Source organism: Puma concolor, chromosome D3 (assembly GCF_028749965.1).
Source record: "Puma concolor isolate L17-30 chromosome D3, mPumCon1.1.hap2, whole genome shotgun sequence".
Taxonomy (NCBI): Eukaryota; Metazoa; Chordata; class Mammalia; order Carnivora; family Felidae; genus Puma; species Puma concolor.
This window is the reverse complement of record NC_141678.1, coordinates 63,839,673-63,861,069: the sequence shown is the minus strand read 5'-3', so window position 1 is coordinate 63,861,069 and position 21,397 is coordinate 63,839,673. Positions and strand designations below refer to the sequence as shown.

At 37.2% G+C, this 21,397-nt stretch overlaps 1 protein-coding gene across 2 annotated transcripts in view; it reads left to right on the top strand.

Annotated features, from left to right (window-relative positions):
- The window catches only part of RIT2 (Ras like without CAAX 2), a 370,632-nt gene that overhangs the window by 204,322 nt on the left and 144,913 nt on the right, over nucleotides 1-21,397 (top strand). The gene's annotated exons all lie outside the window — the stretch shown is intronic.

Below are 21,397 nucleotides of genomic sequence, written 5' to 3'. Positions count from 1 at the left end.
TGGAATATCCAAATTACAGAGCATGTTAGCATGCTTTTATAGCTTAAGTGATATTTCCAGAAGGAAATGACGACTCCAAAGTTGAGCTCTTAGTGCACCTCAGGCTTGCATTACCTCACACATTTGTGCATCAAAATAAAGGTGATCATCTTAGAACTCATGCAAAAAAAACAAAAACAGTATGAGTGGAGTCTTGAAGATTGGAGAGTCTTTTCTTAATAGATACTAGAGGAAAAGATTTTTAGGTATAGAACAAATGAGCAAATGAGGAGGAAGAACAGATATCAGGGGAACAGAGGCGGCAGAGGTAGGCACCACAAACACAGTCTTATTCTCTATATAAGGGATCTCAAGTCTCTTGATCTCTCTTGCCAGCCTACATCTCTGTCTCACCCACTGAACCCCATAATTGAGGCATCATGGCTTTCAACTACCTCAAAATTTGTCACATTTCAGTGGCCATACAAATTATCTAGCATCAAATTTGAAGCTTTGCTATTCCTTATCTGCAGATTCAGATTCGTTGTGTCTGTGATGGGACAGCAGGATCTGGTGACCAGCACTCAGTGTAATGCTAATGTGGGTTAATGATCTGTGGACCACTTTGTGAGAAACACAGTCCAACTCAGCCTCCCTATGGAGCCCATATTATACCTTCCAATCTCCAGCTAACAAGTCAGACTCACTGTTGTGATGTTTTGACAGCTCTGATCTAGGATTCCAGTTCTACCCAAGGACAACTTGTCCTCTTCATTTTGCCCAGGCTGTCAACTTACGTCCCCCATTGCATCATTTGTTCCTTTCTTATTCACCCCCTGCTCACTCACTTGCTTATTCTTTGTCACTATCTTGATAGGTTTACAGGTACTCAAATTCCTTTTTACCATTGACCTTGGTTTCTAGTTGGTCAGATGTCTTATACCCTGTACTGTGTTGAATATTGTGACTCCAAAATATATGTCTGTATTTTAACCCTCAATATTTGAAATGTGACCTTTTAGAAAAGGGAATTTTATTTTTAACAAATTGGAATTATAGTTTTAAATATTCATTTTTTCCAGCTTTACTGAGGTTTAGTTTTCAAATAAAAGTATAATATATTTAAAATTTACAACATGATTATTTGATTCCCACCATGGGGTTAATTAAATAACCCATTACTTCACATATTTAATTTTTTATAAGAATACTTAGTTCTACCCTCTTAGCAAATTTCAGTTATCTAAAACAGTATTATCAACTGTAATCACCATGTTAGACATTAGATCCTCTTACCTTAATCATCTTATAACTCAGAGTTTGTACCCTTTTACCAACCTCTCCCTGATACTTACTTCTGAGATAAAAGTTTTTCTTCCCTGCAGATTGAAATCTTCCCATGTGTCTTGCTGATAATTGGGTTCCCATTGGTTTTCTGTTGACTTCTGCTAGAATTTGGCTCCAAGAAATTCATAGTCTGTGACATATATACCTTTCTGATAGACAATCTTTTTGTTTTGCCAGCTACCTTACAAAGTACTCACTGCTTTGACTATAGCAATGTCCCTTCTCCACATTTTTCTATGTCACTGACACCACAGGGTACATTGGAACCTGACAGTAGTGATGTACAGCTGCAAGGGCTCAGCTAAGCTGTACTGTTGCCACTGAATGCTGTCAGCCTTCTGACATAGACGAAGAGCTCTATCAGGCTTGCTATCCTAGATAAAGCTCACAATCTCCTTATTGGTAAATTACTATTACTAAGGTTTGATCTTTTAGATACAAAGACTTCATGAAGAAATTAATCTTATAGTCTATTCGCATTCCAGTATCAATTGTTTTAAGCTGACGAGCTAAAAACTCTTCCATAAATGAGTTTTGACTGAGTAAGAGCAAAAAAGATCAGAGGACTAAAAATGAGAGTGGTATACCAGCCCATGATAGGATAAAGATGATGGATCTATCTTTGACTTCCTCTTTCCTGTTTCTCTTTCAAATTTGTTACAGGTATTTGTAAACTCCCTACTATAAAATAATTTTTTTTAAATATAAAAAACGATTTTAAAGGTGGTGTTTCATTTCTAATATGATTCATTTCTTAACGTAACCAACTCCATGTATTTAAGGTCCTATAATCAGGGTTAGTTTTTAAAAGCCTAATGTAAATCTGAGCTCCAAATGTCCTGGGCTTTGGATTTTAGGGTTCATTAATTATGTATATGTAATAAAAATTCAGGAAAGTCCACTATACTGTAGTAATATATGTATTTTTTTGCCTCAAATTCTGGTAAAGGTTGAAGCAGTAGGCAGAGATACAATGCTAGTTCTCACACTTCAAGGAACCTAACTTACACCACTTTGAGAATGGGTCAACCAGAGACCTGCTTAAGCAATGCTGAATTCAGTATGCAAACTTCTTTCTAGGCAGAATAGAATGAGTTAGACAATGTTTTTATAAGACAACAGAATTGCATGTAATTTTATTTAGCCATTTTTCTTTAAAGGAAAAATATTCTTAGTTTTCTTATAAGCATTTTTCCACTAATGCATATTTTATATACATAATTCTAGTCTCTTTATTTCCCAAACAACTTTGGTGTTTTCTCCAACTACATTTTCAAATGGTATGTTTCGTTTAGATTCAAAGCAACTCCAGATTCTGAACATCGAAGTTTCAGGCAGCACAATGGCAGATAAGATTTTTTTTTTTTTTTAACGTTTATTTATTTTTGGGACAGAGAGAGACAGAGCATGAACGGGGGAGGGGCAGAGAGAGAGGGAGACACAGAATCGGAAACAGGCTCCAGGCTCTGAGCCATCAGCCCAGAGCTTGACGCGGGGCTCGAACTCACGGACTGCGAGATCGTGACCTGGCTGAAGTCGGACGCTTAACCGACTGCGCCACCCAGGCGCCCCTGGCAGATAAGATTTAATATGAGTAAAATCCTTTCGGAATGCAGATCTCAAGTTCTTAAGCAGGATTATTTTCTCTGAAGCAGCAAGATATTCTGAGAACAGAGATTTTTAAACAGCTTAAGGATCTGTATAATTCAGTGGGCTCCAATTAAGTTAGTATTAAATACATTAATTTATGAGAATTTCTTAATCATAGTAAGCCCAAGCCTGGGTTAGATTTTACAGGGGAAAAAAAAAGTTCACTTGATGGGAAAATGTGGCCTACCCAATGGAAGAGTTTTTAACAATGCAAGCTAGAATATATGACAAGGTCTGAATGAGTGCTCCAAGTGAGAAGTGCTATAGAGTTCAGAAGTGAACACAGAGTGTAGATCAGAGGAGGCAACCATGAAATTTGGCAGGAGGTAACACTGATCTGGGCCTTCGACCTGGGCCTGAATAAGTTCATTGTTGTTTTTACTGTTTTTAGTAGATTTCATTTTTTTAAGAGAAGTTATATGTTTACAGTAAATTGAACATAAAGTACAGAGTTCCTCTATAACCTCCATCCCTACACAGGCATAGCCTCCCCCACTATCAACTTTCCCCACCAGAGCAGTATATTTGTCACAATTAATGAATCTACACCAATATATCATGATCACCCAAAGTCCATAGTTTACACTGGTGTTATACATTCTATGACATGTATCCACCATTGCAGTATCAGAATAGTTTTACTGCCCTAAAACTCATCTGCTCCTTAGTTCCTCCCTCCTCCCAACCTCTGGCAAACACTTAACTTTTTACGGTCTCCATGGTTTTGCCTTTTCCAGAATGTCATATAGTTGGAATCTTACAGTACGTAAAGCCTTTTTAAGATTGGCTTCTTTCACTTAGTAATATTTGCTTAAGTTTCCTCCATGCCCTTTAATAGCTTGACAGTTGATTTCTTCTTGGCACTAATAGTATTCCATTGTCTGGATGTACCACAGTTTATTTGTCCATTCACCTACTGAAAGACATTTTGGGTGCTTCTACTTTTCACAATTATGAATAAGGCTGCTATAAACACCCATGTGCAGGTTTTTGTGTGAGCATTGGATAGGGTTTGTATGACCCATGTAAATAAGATGCAGAGAAAATATGTTAATAAATTCAGTAACTTATTTCAAGATGATGACAATCATCTGTTTTTAATATGGAGATAGAGGAATATATGGCAAATAAAAGCATGTAGATATCTATTAAGTTTGATGTACACTCAACTGGCTATTTTTCAAATCTGTGTAAAATATTTAATTTAGGATTGAGGCTGAGTGCAGCATTAGGGAAAGGCAAGGAAGAAGAATTAATGGTGCCAGTGCTGGTCTTTGCTTTGTCATTTTGGCTTGTCACCGTATTCTGGACTTTGTCAAATACAAGCTTTGCAGTTAACTAGATGTTTCCTTTTTTAAGCCAATGAATGAAGATTTGTTTTCAGTATGTTGGTCAGAGTGCTCAACCTTCCCCTTGACCCAAAAAGGCTTATCAAAATCTTATAACTACAAACTGAACATAACTTTTGGGAGATATAAATTTTTTTATTGTGTCTATTTCCAATGATATTTTAGATTCCCTCACACAGTTATAGCCCAGGCAGCTGTTCTACTCCTTAAATAGCTCTGTGTTTATGGAAGCTTAAAAAGGCAGAGGTGAAATGATTTATCTTTATAATTTTTTAATTTGATGTTTGATTTTTCAGATCTGGCAACATAGCTAAGAGAACGAGGAACCGAACAGAGTCTAAATTACCTGACGATATTAATGACTTTGGCCACTACATAGCATATGCCTAAGAGGGCAGATATTCTGGATCTTTTTACTGGCTCTTAAGTCCTTTTTCCTTCTTTCCCTTTATTCACATTTAAATAATTGGAAAAAAACTAAGTTTGTTTTGCCAAATAGGCTTTACACCATCTAGGAAATAGTATTAAAAAGAACAATTCTCAGTGTTAGGTACATTTTTCTATGCTTTTTTGCTAGTGGTAACTTTGAAAATTTCCGCTTGCAAGTTGCTTAAAATATGATAATGAGTAGTAAAAAGTAACTGTGCTTACTTCCTAAAGAAATAAACAATTGGAAGGGAATATAATGATAAACTACCATAAAACTCATGTTTTATAAATTGAAACCACTCAAGTCAAATGATTTTCTTACGGTCATCTTACTGGTAGCCAGAAATGGTGCCACAATCACCCAATTTCTCATATGATAATATAATGTCTAATATCTAATACTGTACTGCCTAAACATGTCAATATATTTAATGATAATTAAATCACTCAAAAGGATCTGATCATTTGGAGGAAAGGAGAGGAGCATTCATTTCTTAAGATGTATGTCCTTAGAAGAAAACACAAGGAATTCATAGACCAAGGGCAAATCTGGTTAAGTGAGTGGTGATTCTTATCCCTACTTGAGAGTATTCAAAGTACAAGGGTATAAATATCAATACAACCTAATGTTCTTTCTGCATTTCTCTGTCTCTTTGTTGTCAACACACATGCCTGCTTATGTTACATGAGATACAGTGTGTGTGTTTATCTTCTGTAATTATATGTATAAATGTTTGATAGCAGTATACATTTTTAAAAGGAAGCTTGTCAATAATGTGTCCATCACAAAATGACTTTTCTCCTTCTCTTTGAGGCATACTTGCCATTCATCATCCCATACTAAAGCAGAGAACTGACTGACTCACCAGTTGGGACATTGTAAAAAAACAACACCTTTCTTCTAGTAACAACACTTATGAATTAACATGTTGAAGACCATAAGTCTCCCACTATGCAGGAATATTAAGAAATTAGATACTCATGGTGTTATACTGTCAACGGTGAGTCTACTTATTTCCTTGCAAGAAAGCAATGCAACTAGCCACATGCAGTTATAATGATAAAAACAATACAATCCATCTAAGGTGAAGTGAAATAGAATATTTTAGCATGTGGTAAAACGCAAGGAATCCTAGTTACAGAGAGGCTATTTACATTAATTTACATACTATAACTACTCCTGGGAAAATACAATGATTAATGTTGGGTTAGTAGAACCCCTTCATATATCAGTAAACCTGAGGGAAGCTAAATACCTAGAAGTTTTATAAAGGGTATATAATATGCAATTGATTAAATTACTGTCCATTATATTAAAATGCAATCTAATTGTTACATCTTTTTAAATTAAACTTATTTTTTAGAGCGGCTTTAGTTTTATAGCAAAACTGAGAGGCAAGTACAAAGAGTTCTCACATACCCTCTCTTCTAAATACGTACAACCTTCCCTACTACCAACATTCCACATTATAGTGGTATATTTGTTAAAATGGATGAACTTATATTGATAGATCGTTTTCATTCAAGGTCGATTGTTCACGTTAGTATTCATTCTTGGTATTAAACATTCTGTGGATTTTGACAAATGTATAATGACATGTATTTACCATTGTCATATCATACAGAGGAGCTTCACTGCCTCAAAAATTCTTTGTGCTTTACCTATTTACTGTCCCCAGTCCTCACAATGTCTAGCAACCATTTACCTTTTTACTGTCACCATAGTTTATGCCTTTTCTAGAATGTCATGTAGTGGAGCCATACAGTTATGTTGCTTTTTCAGATTGTTTTCACTCACTTTGTAATATGCATTTGTTTCCTCCACTTTTTTTTTAATGTCTTGATAATACATTTCTTTTTAGTGTTGAAAAATATTCCACTCTTTGGATGTATCACAGTTTATTTATCCATTCACCTCCTAAAAGACATTTTGGTGGTTTCCAAATGTTGAAAATTACTAGTAGAGTGCTATAAATATCCATGTGCAGGCTTTTGTGTGAACATATATTTTCAGCTCCTTTGGGTAAATATCAAGGAGCGTGATTGCTAGTTGATACGTTAAGATTCTATCGAATTTTTAAGAAACTGCCAAATTGTCTTCTAAAGTGGCTACACCATTTTGCAGTCCCATCAACAATGGATGAGAGTTTCTATTGCTCCACCTCCTCACCAGCATTTGGTGCTGTCACTATTGTAGAGTTAGCCCATTGTGATAGGTATGTAGTGACATCTCATTGTTTTAATTTGCATTTTTCTAGTAACATATGATGTTGAACATCTTATCACATGCTTATATGCCTTTGTATATCCTCTTTTTGTGAGATATCTGATTAGATCTTGGGCCACTTTTTAATTGAATTTTTAGTTTTTTGTCTGGTTTTAAGAGTTCTTTGTATATTTTAGGTAACAGTCTTTTATCAGACAGGTCTTTTGAAAAAAAATTTTTTTCCAGTCTGTGGCTTGTATTTCCATTCTATTGGCATGGCCTTTCATAGAGCAGACATTTTTAATTTTAATGAACTCCAGCTTACCAGTTAATTTTTCCATGATCGTGAGAAAAATTTTATCTAAAAAAATCATCGCCATACCCAAGGTCATCTTGGTTTTCTCCTATGTTCTTTTGTAGGAGTTTTATAGTTTTACCTCTTATAAGCCTATCACCAGTTTTGAGTTAAATTTTGTGGAGGTCGAAGAGTCTGTGTGTAAATTTATTTTTTTCCATGTGAAAATACAGTTGTTACAGTAACATTTGTTGAAGATTTTTTGCTCCATTGGATTGCCTTTGTTCTTTTGGCAAAGATAAGTTGACTGTATTTATGGGGTTATATTTTGGGACTCTGTCGCCTGTTCTGTTGATCTATTTGTCTATTCTTTCACCAATACTGCATTGCTTTAATTACTGCAGCTTTATAGTAAACTTGATGTCAAGTAATGTTAGTTCTCTGATTTTGTTCTTGTCCTTAAATATTGTGCTGGCTGTTCTGGGTCGTTTGCTCTCCGTATAAACTTTAGAATCTGTTTGTCAATATCTACAAAATAATTTACTGGGATTTTGATTGACAATGTACTAACTCTATAGGTCAAGTTTAGAAAACTGCTATCTTGACAATATTGTCTTTCTATGCATAAACATAGTGTATCTTTCCATGTATTTAGTTATATGATCTTTCATCGAGTTTTACCATTTTTATTACATGAGTCTTATATATATTATATTTATGTCTAAATATTTCAGTGTGGGGTGTTAATGTAAATGGTATTGCATTTTTTTTTTTTAATTTTTTTTTTTTTCAACGTTTATTTATTTTGGGGACAGAGAGAGACAGAGCATGAACGGGGGAGGGGCAGAGAGAGAGGGAGACACAGAATCGGAAACAGGCTCCAGGCTCTGAGCCATCAGCCCAGAGCCTGACGCGGGGCTCGAACTCACGGACCGTGAGATCGTGACCTGGCTGAAGTCGGACGCTTAACCGACTGCGCCACCCAGGCGCCCCTGGTATTGCATTTTTAAAACTATCACTGACATACAATATTAATTTCAGATGTATGAGGCAGGGGTTAGATATCCTTATTCATTACAAAATGATCACTATGATAATTTCAAATTCTACTTGTTCATTGCTGGTATATAGGAAAGCAAGTGATTTTTGTACATTAATCTTGTATTACATGACTACTGTTGTAGTTGCTTCATTCAGATTTTCTGCATAGGTGGGGCCATGTGACCTATGAACAAAGTTTTACTTCTTCCCAATCTATATACCTTTTTTCCTCCCTTCCCCTGCTCTTTTTCAAATTAGCCAGGGCTACTAGTACAATGTTGAAAATAAGTGGTGACAGGAGATAACTTTGCCTTGTTCTGATCTTAGCTTCAACTTTCTCACAATTATGTATGATGTTAGTTGTAGATTTTTTTTTGTAGATTAAAAAAAAAAATCAAACTGAGGAGGTTCCTCTCTATTCCTAGTGGGCGGAGAGCTTTTATCAATAATGAGTGTTGTATCTCATCAAATGATTTTTTCCATATCTATTGATAGGATCACATATTTTCCCTTTTTAGTCTTTTGATATAATTAATTGCATGAATTTGTTTTAGAATGCTGAACCAGTCTTGAACCCTGCGCTAATTTCCACTTGATCATGGTGTATAATTCTCTTCACACATGGTTAGATTTGATTTGCTAATATTTTGCTGAGGATTTTTGCACCTCTGCTCATGGAAGATACTGGTCTGGAGTTTTCAGACTGGTTTTGGTATAGAGTAATGCTGGTGTCATAGAAAAGGTCTAGGAAGGATTTCCCCTACTTCTGGAAGAGAGCATAGAGAATTGGTATAATTTGGTAAAGTTCTGCAGTGAACCCATCTGAGCCTGATGCTTTCTGGTTATCACTTATTGAAATATTATTACTTTAATAAATATAAGCCTATTCAGATTGTTTGATTATTTGTGTGAATTTAGGCAGATTGTGTTTATCCAAGAAGTTGATTGATTTTTATCTAGGTTGAAATTTATGGGAACAGAGTTCATAATATTCCTTTATTTTTCTTTTAATATTCATGGAATCTGTAGTGATCTCTTTTGCTATTAGTGATATGTGTTCTCTTTTTTCTTAGTTATTCTGGATAGCAATCAATTTTATTGATCTTTCAAAGAGCAAGCTTTTTGTTTTGTTGACTTTTCTCTTGATTTCCTATTTTCAACTTCATTGATTTCTACTCTAATTTTTATTTTTTTTCTGCTTACTTGGATTTAATTTGCTCTTCTTTTCCTAGTTGCATAACATAGAAGTTCAGATGATTGATTTTAGATTTTCTTTTCTAATAGATGCAATCAATACTATAAATTTCCCTCTAAGTCCTGCTTTTGCTGCAGCCCATAAATTTTGATTGGTTGTGATTTCATTTTCATATTATATATATTTTTTTCTTTGAGATTTTTCTCTTTGTCCAATATGTTACTGTTATTTAAAAGTGTGTTCAGGGGTGTCTGCATGGCTCAGTGGGTTAAGCGACTGACTTCAGCTCAGGTCTTGATCTTGAGGTTGGTGAGTTCAAGCCCTCCATCGGGCTCTGTGCTGATGGCTCAGAGCCTGGAGCCTGCTTCAGATTCTGTGTCTCCCTCTCTCTGCTCCTCTGCTGCTTATGCTCTGTCTTGCTCTCTCGAGACAAATAAACATGAAAAAAAAATCTTTAAAAAATAAAAAAATAAAAGTGTGTTTAATCTCCAAGTATTTGGGGATTTTCCAACTATCTTTTTGTAATTAATTTCTAATTTAATTCCGTTGTGGTCTGAGAACAGGCATTGTATTATTTTTATTCTTTTAAACTACATATGTGTTTTATGGTTCTGGATGTGGTCTATGTTGGTGAATGTTCCATGTAAGCTTAAGAAGAATGCATATTCAATTGTTGTTGCCTATAGATGCCAATTATGTCCAGTTGATGATGGTGTTGTTGAATTCTTTTTTTATTTTTTAAAAATGTTTATTTATTTTTGAGAGAGAGTGAGAGAGAGATAGTGTGAGCAGGGGAGGGCCAGAGAGAGAGGGAGAGGCAGAATCTGAAGCAGGCTCCAGGCTCCGGGCTGTCAGCATAGAGCCTGACATGGGGCTCAAACTTCTGAACAGAGAGATCATGACCTGAGCCCAATTTGGACACTTAACCAGCTGAGCCACCCAGGCTCCCCTCGTGCTATTGAACTCTGTTATGACCTTACTGATTTTCTGCTTGTTACATCTATCCATTTTTGTTAGGATGTTAACATCTCTAATTATATTAGTGGATTCACTTACTTCTTGCAGTTCTACCAGTTTTCTATCAGTTATGTCTCAGAACGCATGTCAACAGCAAAATTAATACATGTTTAAGACCAATTATAGGTGTAGTGGTAGACATTCATGTATACACTGGTATAGAGAGGATGTGTAAATGATTAAGTTATAAATCCTTCACATTTATTAATAGCTAAGGCACTGAGTAAGATATTAATTAAAGGAAAATTTCCTGTTTATTTTTTTTTTCAATATATGAAGTTTATTTTCAAATTGGTTTCCATACAACACCCAGTGCTCATCCCAACAGGTGCCCTCCTCAATACCCATCACCCATCCTCCCCTCCCTCCCACCCCCCATCAACCCTCAGTTTGTGCTCAGTTTTTAAGAGTCTCTTATGCTTTGGCTCTCTCCTACTCTAACCTCTTTTTTTTTTTCCTTCCTCTCCACCATGGGTTTCTGTTAACTTTCTCAGGATCCACATAAGAGTGAAACCATATGGTATCTGTCTTTCTCTGTATGGCTTATTTCACTTAGCATAACACTCTCCAGTTCCATCCATGTTGCTACAAAGGGCCATATTTCATTCTTATTGCCACGTAGCACTCCATTGTGTATATGAACCACAATTTCTTTATCCATTCATCAGTTGATGGACATTTAGGCTCTTTCCATAATTTGGCTATTGTTGAGAGTGCTGCTATAAACATTGGGATACAAGTGCCCCTATGCATCAGTACTCCTGTATCCCTTGGGTAAATTCCTAGCAGTGCTACTGCTGGGTCATAGGGTAGGTCTATTTTTAATTTTCTGAGGAACCTCCACACTGTTTTCCAGAGTGGCTGCACCAATTTGCATTCCCACCAACAGTGCAAGAGGGTTCCCATTTCTCCACACCCTCTCCAGCATCTATAGTCTCCTGATTTGTTCATTTTGGCCACTCTGACTGGCGTGAGGTGATATCTGAGTGTGGTTTTGATTTGTATTTCCCTGATGAGGAGCGACGTTGAGCATCTTTTCATATGCCTGTTGGCCATCCGGATGTCTTGTTTAGAGAAGTGTCTATTCATGTTTTCTGCCCATTTCCTCACTGGGTTATTTGTTTTTCGGGTGTGGAGTCTGGTGAGCTCTTTATAGATTTTGGATACTGGTCCTTTGTCTGATACGTCATTTGCAAATATCTTTTCCCATTCCATTGGTTGCCTTTTAGTTTTGTTGGTTGTTTCCTTTGCTGTGCAGAAGCTTTTTATCTTCATAAGGTCCCAGTAGTTCATTTTTTCTTTTAATTCCCTTGCCTTTGGGGATGTTTCAAGTAAGAAATTGCTACAGCTGAGGTCAGAGAGGTCTTTTCCTGCTTTCTCCTCTAGGGGTTTGATGGTTTCCTGTCTCACATTCAGGTCCTTTATCCATTTTGAGTTTATTTTTGTGAATGGTGTCAGAAAGTGGTCTAGTTTCAATCTTCTGCCTGTTGCTGTCCAGTTCTCCCAGCACCATTTGTTAAAGAGACTGCTTTTTTCCATTGGATATTCTTTCCTACTTTGTCAAAGATTAGTTGGCCATATGTTTGTGGGTCTAGTTCTGGGGTTTCTATTCTATTCCATTGGTCTATGTGTCTGTTTTTGTGCCAATACTATGCTGTCTTGATGATGACAGCTTTGTAGTAGAGGCTAAAGTCTGGGATTGTGATGCCTCCTGCTTTGGCCTTCTTCAAAATTACTTTGGCTATCCGAGGCCTTTTGTGGTTCCATATGAATTCTAGGATTGCTTGTTCTAGTTTCGAGAAGAATGCTGGTACAGTTTTGATTGGGATTGTATTGAATGTGTAGATAGCTTTGGGTAGTATTGACATTTTGACAATATTTATTCTTCCAATCCATGAGCACGGAATGTTTTTTCATTTCTTTATACTTCTTCAATTTCCTTCATAAGCTTTCTATACTTTTCAGCATACAGATCTTTTACATCTTTGGTTAGATTTATTCCTAGGTATTTTATGCTTCTTGGTGCAATTGTAAATGGGATCAGTTTCTTTATTTGTCTTTCTGTTGCTTCATTATTAGTATATAAGAATGCAACTGATTTCTGTACATTGATTTTGTATCCTCTGACTTTGCTGAATTCATGTATCAGTTCTAGCAGACTTTTGGTGGAGTCTGTCGGATTTTCCATGTCTAATATCATGTCGTCTGCAAAAAGTGAAAGCTTGACTTCATCTTTGCCAATTTTGATGCCTTTATTTCCTTTTGTTGTCTGATTGCTGATGCTAGCACTTCCAACACTACATTCAACAACAGCGGTGAGAGTGGACATCCCTGTCGTGTTCCTGATCTCAGGGAAAAAGCTCTCAGTTTTTCCCCATTGAGGATGATGTTAGCTGTGGGCTTTTCATAAATGGCTTTTATGATTTAAGTGTTCCTTCTATCCCGACTTTCTCGAGGGTTTTTATTAGGAAAGTTTGCTGAATTTTGTCAAAGGCCTTTTCTGCATCGATTGACAAGATCATAGGGTTCTTATCTTTTCTTTTATTAATGTGATGTATCACATTGATTTATTTGTGAATGTTGAACCAGCCCTGCATCCCAGGAATGAATCCCACTTGATCATGGTGAATAATTCTTTTTATATGCTGTTGAATTCGATTTGCTAGTATCTTACTGAGAATTTTTGCATCCATATTCATCAGGGATATTGGCCTATAGTTCTCCTTTTTTACTGGGTCTCTGTCTGGTTTAGGAATCAAAGTAATACTGGCTTCATAAAATGAGCCTGGAAATTTTCCTTCCCTTTCTATTTTTTTGAATAGCTTGAGAAGGATAGGTATTATCTCTGCTTTAAACGTCTGGTAGAACTCCCCTGGGAAGCCATCTGGTCCTGGACTCTTATTTGTTGGGAGATTTTTGATGACTGATTCAATTTCTTCGCTGGTTATGGGTCTGTTCAAGCTTTCTATTTCCTCCTGATTGTTTTCGGAAGCGTGTGGGTGTTTAGGAATTTGTTTCTTCCAGGGAGTCCAGTTTGTTGGCATATAATTTATCATAGTATTCCCTGATAATTGCTTGTATCTCTGAGGGATTGGTTGTAATCATTCCATTTTCATTCACGATTTTATCTATTTGGGTCATCTCCCTTTTCTTTTTGAGAAGCCTGGCTAGAGGTTTATCAATTTTGTTTATTTTTTCAAAAAACCAACTCTTGGTTTCGTTGATCTGCTCTACAGTTTTTTTAGATGCTATATTGTTTATTTCTGCCCTGATCTTTATTATTTCTCTTCTTCTGCTGGGTTTGGGCTACCTTTGCTGTTCTGCTTCTATTTCCTTTAGGTGTGCTGTTAGATTTTGTATTTGGGATTTTTCTTGTTTCTTGAGATAGGCCTGGATTGCAATGTATTTTCCTCTCAGGAAGGATGCCTGCCTTCGCTGCATCCCAAAGCGTGTGGATTGTTGTATTTTCATTTTCATTTGTTTCCATATATTTTTTAATTTCTTCTATGATTGCCTGGTTGACCCACTCATTCTTTAGTAGGGTGTTCTTTAACCTCCATGCTTTTGGAGGTTTTCCAGACTTTTTCCTGTGGTTGATTTCAAGCTTCATAGCATTGTGGTCTGAAAGTATGCATGGTATGATTTCAATTCTTGTATACTTATGAAGGGCTGTTTTGTGATCCAGTATGTGATCTATCTTGGAGAATGTTCCATGTGCACTCGAGAAGAAAGTACATTCTGTGCTTTGGGATGCAGAGTTCTAAATATATCTGTCAAGTCCATCTGATCCAATGTGTCATTCAGGGCCCTTGTTTCTTTATTGACCATGTGTCTAGATGATCTATCCATTTCTGTAATTGGAGTGTTAAAGTCCCCTGCAGTTACCACATTCCTATCAATAAGGTTGCTTATGTTTGTGAGTAATTGTTTTATATATTTGGGGGCTCCTGTATTCAGCGCATAGACATTTATAATTGTTAGCTCTTCCTGATGGATAGACCCTGTGATTATTATATAATGCCCTTCTTCATCTCTTGTTACAGCCTTTAATTTAAAGTCTAGTTTGTCTGATATAAGTATGGCTACTCCAGCTTTCTTTTGACTTCCAGTGGCATGATAAATAGTTCTCCATCCCCTCACTCTCAATCTGAAAGTGTCTTCAGGTCTAAAATGAGTCTCTTGTAGACAGCAAATAGATGGGTCTTGTTTTTTTTATCCATTCTGATACCCTATGTCTTTCGGTTGGCGCACTTAGTCCATTTACATTAACTTTTGTTATTATAGAAAGATAGAGGTTTAGAGTCATTGTGATGTCCGTAGGTTTCATGCTTGTAGCGATGTCTCTGGTAGTTTGTCTCACAGGATCCCCCTTAGGATCTCTTGGAGGGCTGGTTTAGTGGTGACGAATTCCTTCAGTTTTTGTTTGTTTGGGAAGACCTTTATCTCTCCTTCTATTCTAAATGACAGACTTGCTGGATAAAGGATTCTCGGCTGCATAGTTTTTCTGTTCATCACATTGAAGATCTCCTGCCATTCCTTTCTGGCCTGCCAAGTTTCAGAAGAGAGATCGGTCATGAGTTTTATAGGTCTCCCTTTATATGTTAGAGCACGTTTATCTCTAGCTGCTTTCAGAATTTTCTCTTTATCCTTGTATTTTGCCAGTTTCACTATGATATGTCATGCAGAAGATGGATTCAAGTTACGTCTGAAGGGAGTTCTCTGTGCCTCTTGGATTTCAATGCCTTTTTCCTTCCCCAGATCAGGGAAGTTCTCAGCTATTATTTCTTTGAGTACACCTTCAGCACCTTTCCCTCTCTCTTCCTCCTCTGGAATACCAAGTATGCGTAGATTATTTCTCTTTAGTGCATCACTTAGTTCTCTAATTTTCCCCTCATACTCCTGGATTTTTTTATCTCTCTTTTTCTCAGCTTCTTCTTTTTCCATAATTTTTACTTCTAGTTCACCTATTCTCTCCTCTGCCTCTTCAATCCAAGCCGTAGTTGTCTCCATTTTATTTTGCAGTTAATTGATAGCATTGTTTAGCTCCTCCTGGCTGTTCCTTAGTCCCTTGTTCTCGGTAGCAAGAGATTCTCTGCTGTCCTTTATACTGTTTTCAAGCCCAGTGATTAATTTTATGACTATTATTCTAAATTCACTTTCTGTTATATTGTTTAAATCGTTTTTGATCAGTTCATTAGCTGTTGTTATTTCCTGGACGTTTTTCTTAGGGGAATTCTTCCATTTGGTCATTTTGGATAGTCCCTGGAGTGGTGCGGGACTGCGGGGCACTTCCCCTGTAGGGCACGGCCCCTGTGGGGCCGCAGTCAGACCTGATGTCTGCCCCCAGCCAATTGCTGGGGCCACAGTCAGACTGGTGTGTGCCTTCTCTTCCCCTCTCCTAGGGGCGGGATTCACTGTGGGGTGGCGTGGCCCGTCTGGGCTACTTGCACACTGCCAGGCTTGTGGTGCTGAGGATCTGGCGTATTAGCTGGGGTGGATCGGCAGGGTGCACAGGGGTGGGAGGGACAGGATCAGCTCGCTTTTCCTTCAGAGATCTGGTTAGGGAGGGGCCCTGCGGCACCTGGAGGGAGTCAGACCCTCTGGAGGGATGGATCCGCAGAAGCACAGCATTGGGTGTTTGCGCGGTACAAGCAAGTTCCTTGGCAGGAGCTGGTTCCCTTTGGGATTTTGGCTGGGGGATGGGCGAGGGAGATGGCACTGGCGAGCGCCTTTGTTCCCTGCCAAGCTGAGCTCTGTCGTCAGGGGCTCAACAACTCTCCCTCCCGTTGTCCTCCAGCCCTCCCGTTCTCTGAGCAGAGCTGTTAGCTTATAACCTTCCAGATGTCAAGTCCCTCTTGCTGTCAGAACACACTCCATCCGGCCCCTCTGCTTTTGCAAGCCAGACTGCTTGTCTGGCAGGCCGCCCCTCTGCCCCCGCTCCCTCCCACCAGTCCGTGGAGCGCGCACCGCCTCTCTGCCCTTCCTATCCTCTTCCGTGGGCCTCTCGTCTGCACTTGGCTCCGGAGACTCCATTCTGCTAGTCTTCTGGCGGTTTTCTGGGTTATTTAGGCAGGTGTAGGTGGAATCTAAGTGATCAGCAGGACGCACGGTGAGTCCAGCGTCCTCCTACACCGCCATCTTCCCAGGATCCTCAATTTCCTGTTTATTTTGATACACTTTGGACAAGGCAAATGGATCTGAAGGAGCATATAAAGGAAAAATATCATTTTCCTGCACTATTATAAAGTAGAACAGCCACTCTTCTGATCATGATAGTATGTCCAGATCTACAAATTAAGGACAGATGAAATAAAGTATCACAGAACCAGCTGTTCTTAATTTTGAAAGAAATTGCATCCATTAATTAGTTCATTATTAAAATCAAATATTACAACGTGAGATTGAGATCAGCAATCATCTTGGCAATTGTCTAAGAAGGGATTAACCTAAGGATTTATACCTTTCACCCCATTTTAATCCATGCATGTGGAGATGTGGTTTAATTCCTTTCCCAAAATTCATGCTTTGAGACTAAGTAGACCACTACCATATAATATGATGAGGTATTTAGAAATATTGATCAGCCCCCAAATCTAACCCTTTCATCAGCTGGAAAATTACTGGGGAAACTAAGATTAGCATCGGGCCATTAGCTGGGGACTCCAGGTTTGAGGCTATATTACAGAATATGAAAAGGAAGAGAAGAGAATCTTCAGCAAATTATAGAGAAAACATTAGCACCTATTACACAATACAAAGGAAAAACACATTAGTGCTTTACCACATGATTCCTAGTCCTTTGCTTTCTATTTCCTCTGTTAACAGACAAGAAGTGAAATTGGAGTTTTTCAGTGACATGGCTGGCTCCTGATGATATCTTTGGAACTTATTTTATCATTCTGATATATTTAACAGTCCCTGGGTTATAGGGCCCAGAGCAGATAGATTATTTGTTTTCCCTCATTCTGTATGATAAAATTCTGCCTGAAAAGAAAAACTCTTTTTCTGTCAAAGATTATAGACATTAAGGAGGATCCTGTTTCTGTGTTCAATTTGATAGCCTTTTAGTAAATAAGATCCTGATGCTGCCAATTCCTTTGTATCAAGGTGGTAGCAGGTCTGGCATTAAGTTATTTTTTAAAATGTAGTAAACAATTAAACCTCTAAAAAAAATCACCCAGGAATCTACAGAATTATGCACTGTTATTTGCAAGATGTAGCGATGATGGTAGTTTCTTAGAGTTGTTCTATGATACACAATTATGAATCAGTTATCACAAGGGTACAGAATCAGTTGGGGGTTCTGAACTTTGAGCATATTTGATGCTTTTGATGCTGTTGATTCTGAACAGTTTTTCATAGTAAAAGTATAGCTTCCAATAGCCTTTCATTAGTTGTTATGACCAGTACCATACAGCACGCTTTTGTTAGCTTATTGAACTGTGGAAATTGTCTTCATCTTAACTCCCAAGGAAAGAAAGAGGGGGGAAAAAAAAAGTACAAGCCTTAAGAGCCACAGCTTACTGATTAACTTGGAGCAATCTTAATAGCAACAATACTAATAGAAGTAGTTACCATTGATTGTGCACACACTGAATGCCAAGCATTGCTATGGGTAAATATGAATATATAAATATAAATAATATAAATATAGTACACTATTAATACTTATAACCAAATCTGTAATATATTTGTTTTTCAGATGAGAAATCTAAAGCTTAGAGATAATTCAATACCTTTCCCAAGTTTTACAGATAATATTGGCATACTCGATTCTGATAAAGGTCAGGCTGACTCCAAAGCCCATGTTCTTGTTAACTTGGCACTTTCTTTTATACCTGGCCTCTAGACTGTTCTTCCATTATCAATATGATTTCTAAAACTATAGTGTCTTCCCTTTGCTTGACTCAGTTGCACCTTTTTACTTCCCAGTCTCCTCCCCATCCTGGTAGTTTATATTTCTGGGTACTGGGGATGTCTTGCTATGAAGGTCCACAAATGATGCTCTAATGACAAAAGCAGGGAGTTAAGTAATAGTGTACCCACCTGAGACTACATGGTGGGGGAGAGGTAGTTTTTTGAGAGTACCCTTGGGCAAGATAGATTGCTTCAAAAACTAAGATGCCCCAATAAGTGGGGATTCTTAAAAAATGGATTTGAGAAAAGGAAGGACATCCAACCCAGAACAGATAGATGGGGAGTGAGGTTTAGATGTACTGAATGGTTTGAAACTAGACTACATGATTCTAGGCACTATATCTTTTTTAATATGCAACTTGGCTCTCTCCAGTAAGGACAGACTATTCAATTTCTCTACACTGAATTGCCTATTCCATGTTTGAGCCCCTGGAGCATGTTGCCAGTACCCTCACCTTTCCATGACATTATGTGTCAGCCACCTCTGAACCTTTCTGAACTTGGCCATCTGTTTCCCTGGATCTCCGGAGGCTATACTTGACCAGCTTCTTACATCAGAAACCAAACCTGAACACTGAAAGTTCCTGTTTCATACCGCTCATCAAATTTAAGGAGAGGTTACCCTGGAATCATGTATGTATGTCATCCTATATAAAATTCTGGCTAAGATTTCTTTTTCTATATAGAAGGTATATTTTTTTAAAGGAAAACCCCTCTTTTCTCTTTTCATATTTGTGTAAGATTCATTGATTGCTTATATTTTATATATTTTATCTCCATAGTAACTCCACTAACAAACCCTTAAGGTTCTGGGTGCTTTTATTTAGCCTATTGGGTATGATTAGTCTCAGTGTCATTACATCTCTTTTTTCTCCAAAACCACATTTTAAAATGAATTAAATGGAACAAATAATTATTCTTAAATAGATGTAAACAATTTTGAGTCACAAAATTATTTCATACATCATAAATTTATAGCACACCAACCCTGTCAACTTCTATTTTTCTTTGTATAAACAACACTGAAAGACCTGAAATCTGAACTCCAGTTTTTTAGGGGTGAATATATCACTGAGGTCCTGCAAAGAGAGAATAGTAGACCTCTCTTGTGTGCTTTTCTAGATAAACTGTTTCTAATCCAAAGAAATTTGGGGCAGCCAGGCATCCCTACATAGTTCATAATTAGAAAACAGCCGATCTTACTACCGTGATTATTTGTAGTTTAATTTACACATTCCCCTCCTATTACTCTCTATATTGGTTCATTTCATTTGTTGTATTAATACTCTGCACCAGAAATTATGTTAGCATTCATTATGTGCTACAAAATAATCTGCTAATCCACTCATATACTGCGTCGATTCCATTAAAAAAAGAAAGGGCATTAAAACTTAAATGCCCAGTTACCTTCTCTTTTCTAATATTCACAACAATGTATATAATTTTCCAAATGTTCCTGTAGACCTACTTGACCATGACAGAGTGTGAGAGGTTGGCATTGGAATATCTGTTATAATAGAGACAAAGTATCTAGGATATGGGTTCATAAAATCCAGACAGCTCAATTTATTAATGACTATCTTTTGCTATTTTGATATCTAGCATGCCATCATTTTTGTAATAGAATCTATTTATACCCCACACTTTGTTATTAAACTCATTAAATTATTATGTTCACAATACAATTACTAAAATCTGTTTAAAATATTCATCCCTCTGTTGCCTGATGGAGTTTTCATGATGCTTTTGATGGGAAGCAAATGCTGCAACTGACAGAAATGGTAATGTATTTCAAAATTTATACTTTTAAAATGTTTGCTTTAATCAGCAGCCTACCATGGAAAGCCATAGGCAGCAGTAAATCAAAGATGACCACTTTATATTTTCCCAATTTCATTTGAAGAAAAAACTGAAAGGAATTCATTTTGAAGAAAAAAAAACATTAATTTAATCACACATTCTTGTTGCTAATAAAACACTTTCTAAGGAGGAGGCAGTGTTACTTTTACACTTAGATCCTTTAATTGTCATGTGAGAGAACTAATGTAATAAGTTCATTTCCATGTCTGGTCCCTTGCCTATTGGTGAAGTTTGTGAAATATAGGAGCATTGGAAGTATAAAGCTGTGTAACTGATTATTAAGAAATTATATATGCAAATAAGTTTTGAATCTTTCAAAAAAGTCTTGAATTTATTTTAAGGGACTTTGATTGTTGGTCTTTAATATCTCTACGGGAGTCTTTTAATATGAAGACTAATGGGATGTTATTGCTATCTCACCAGCAGCCTCCTGTGATAGTAAACTTTCTTGAAAATGTATTCCTGATGTTTTCTCTCTCTCTCCCTTTTCTCTAATTGTGGATTCCAATCAACTCTTCTCTAATTGGCAATAAAGTGCTCTCCCCATCTTGTTTCATTAGTGATTGGTGTTTTTTTTTTAAGTTTGTTTATTTTAAGAGAGTGAGAGAAACATGGAGCATGGGGGAGGGGCAGAGAAAGAGGGAGAGAATCCCAAGCAGGCTCCGTATTGTCAGCACAGAGCCTAATGCTGGGCTAGACTCATGAACTATGAGACCCTGACCTAAGCTGAAATAAAGAGTTGGACACTTAACCGACTGAGCAACCCAAGAGCCCAGTGATTGGTGTTTTTATTACCAGGGGTAATAGAGTTCAGTTTGTCACCTCTGAAATGGTTTTCACCTATAAAAGCAGCATCTAAAGTTTTTTAGTTATTTGTCTGTGTTTGCTTTCTGTTTCCACTTCAGTGCTCTTTTTAACTTGCTTCCAGCCACACCTCTTTTAACCAGTTGTTAACATCATTTAAGATGAAGTAGCAAACGAAGCAATTCAATTGAGAGTCACTCCAATGGAACGATCTAATGGCTATCAAGCCATTCACTTTGATAACATTTGTGAGAACAGTTTCAATGGGACTCTGTAGTAGAAGCTTCTGGCAACAGAGTAAAGAGTGA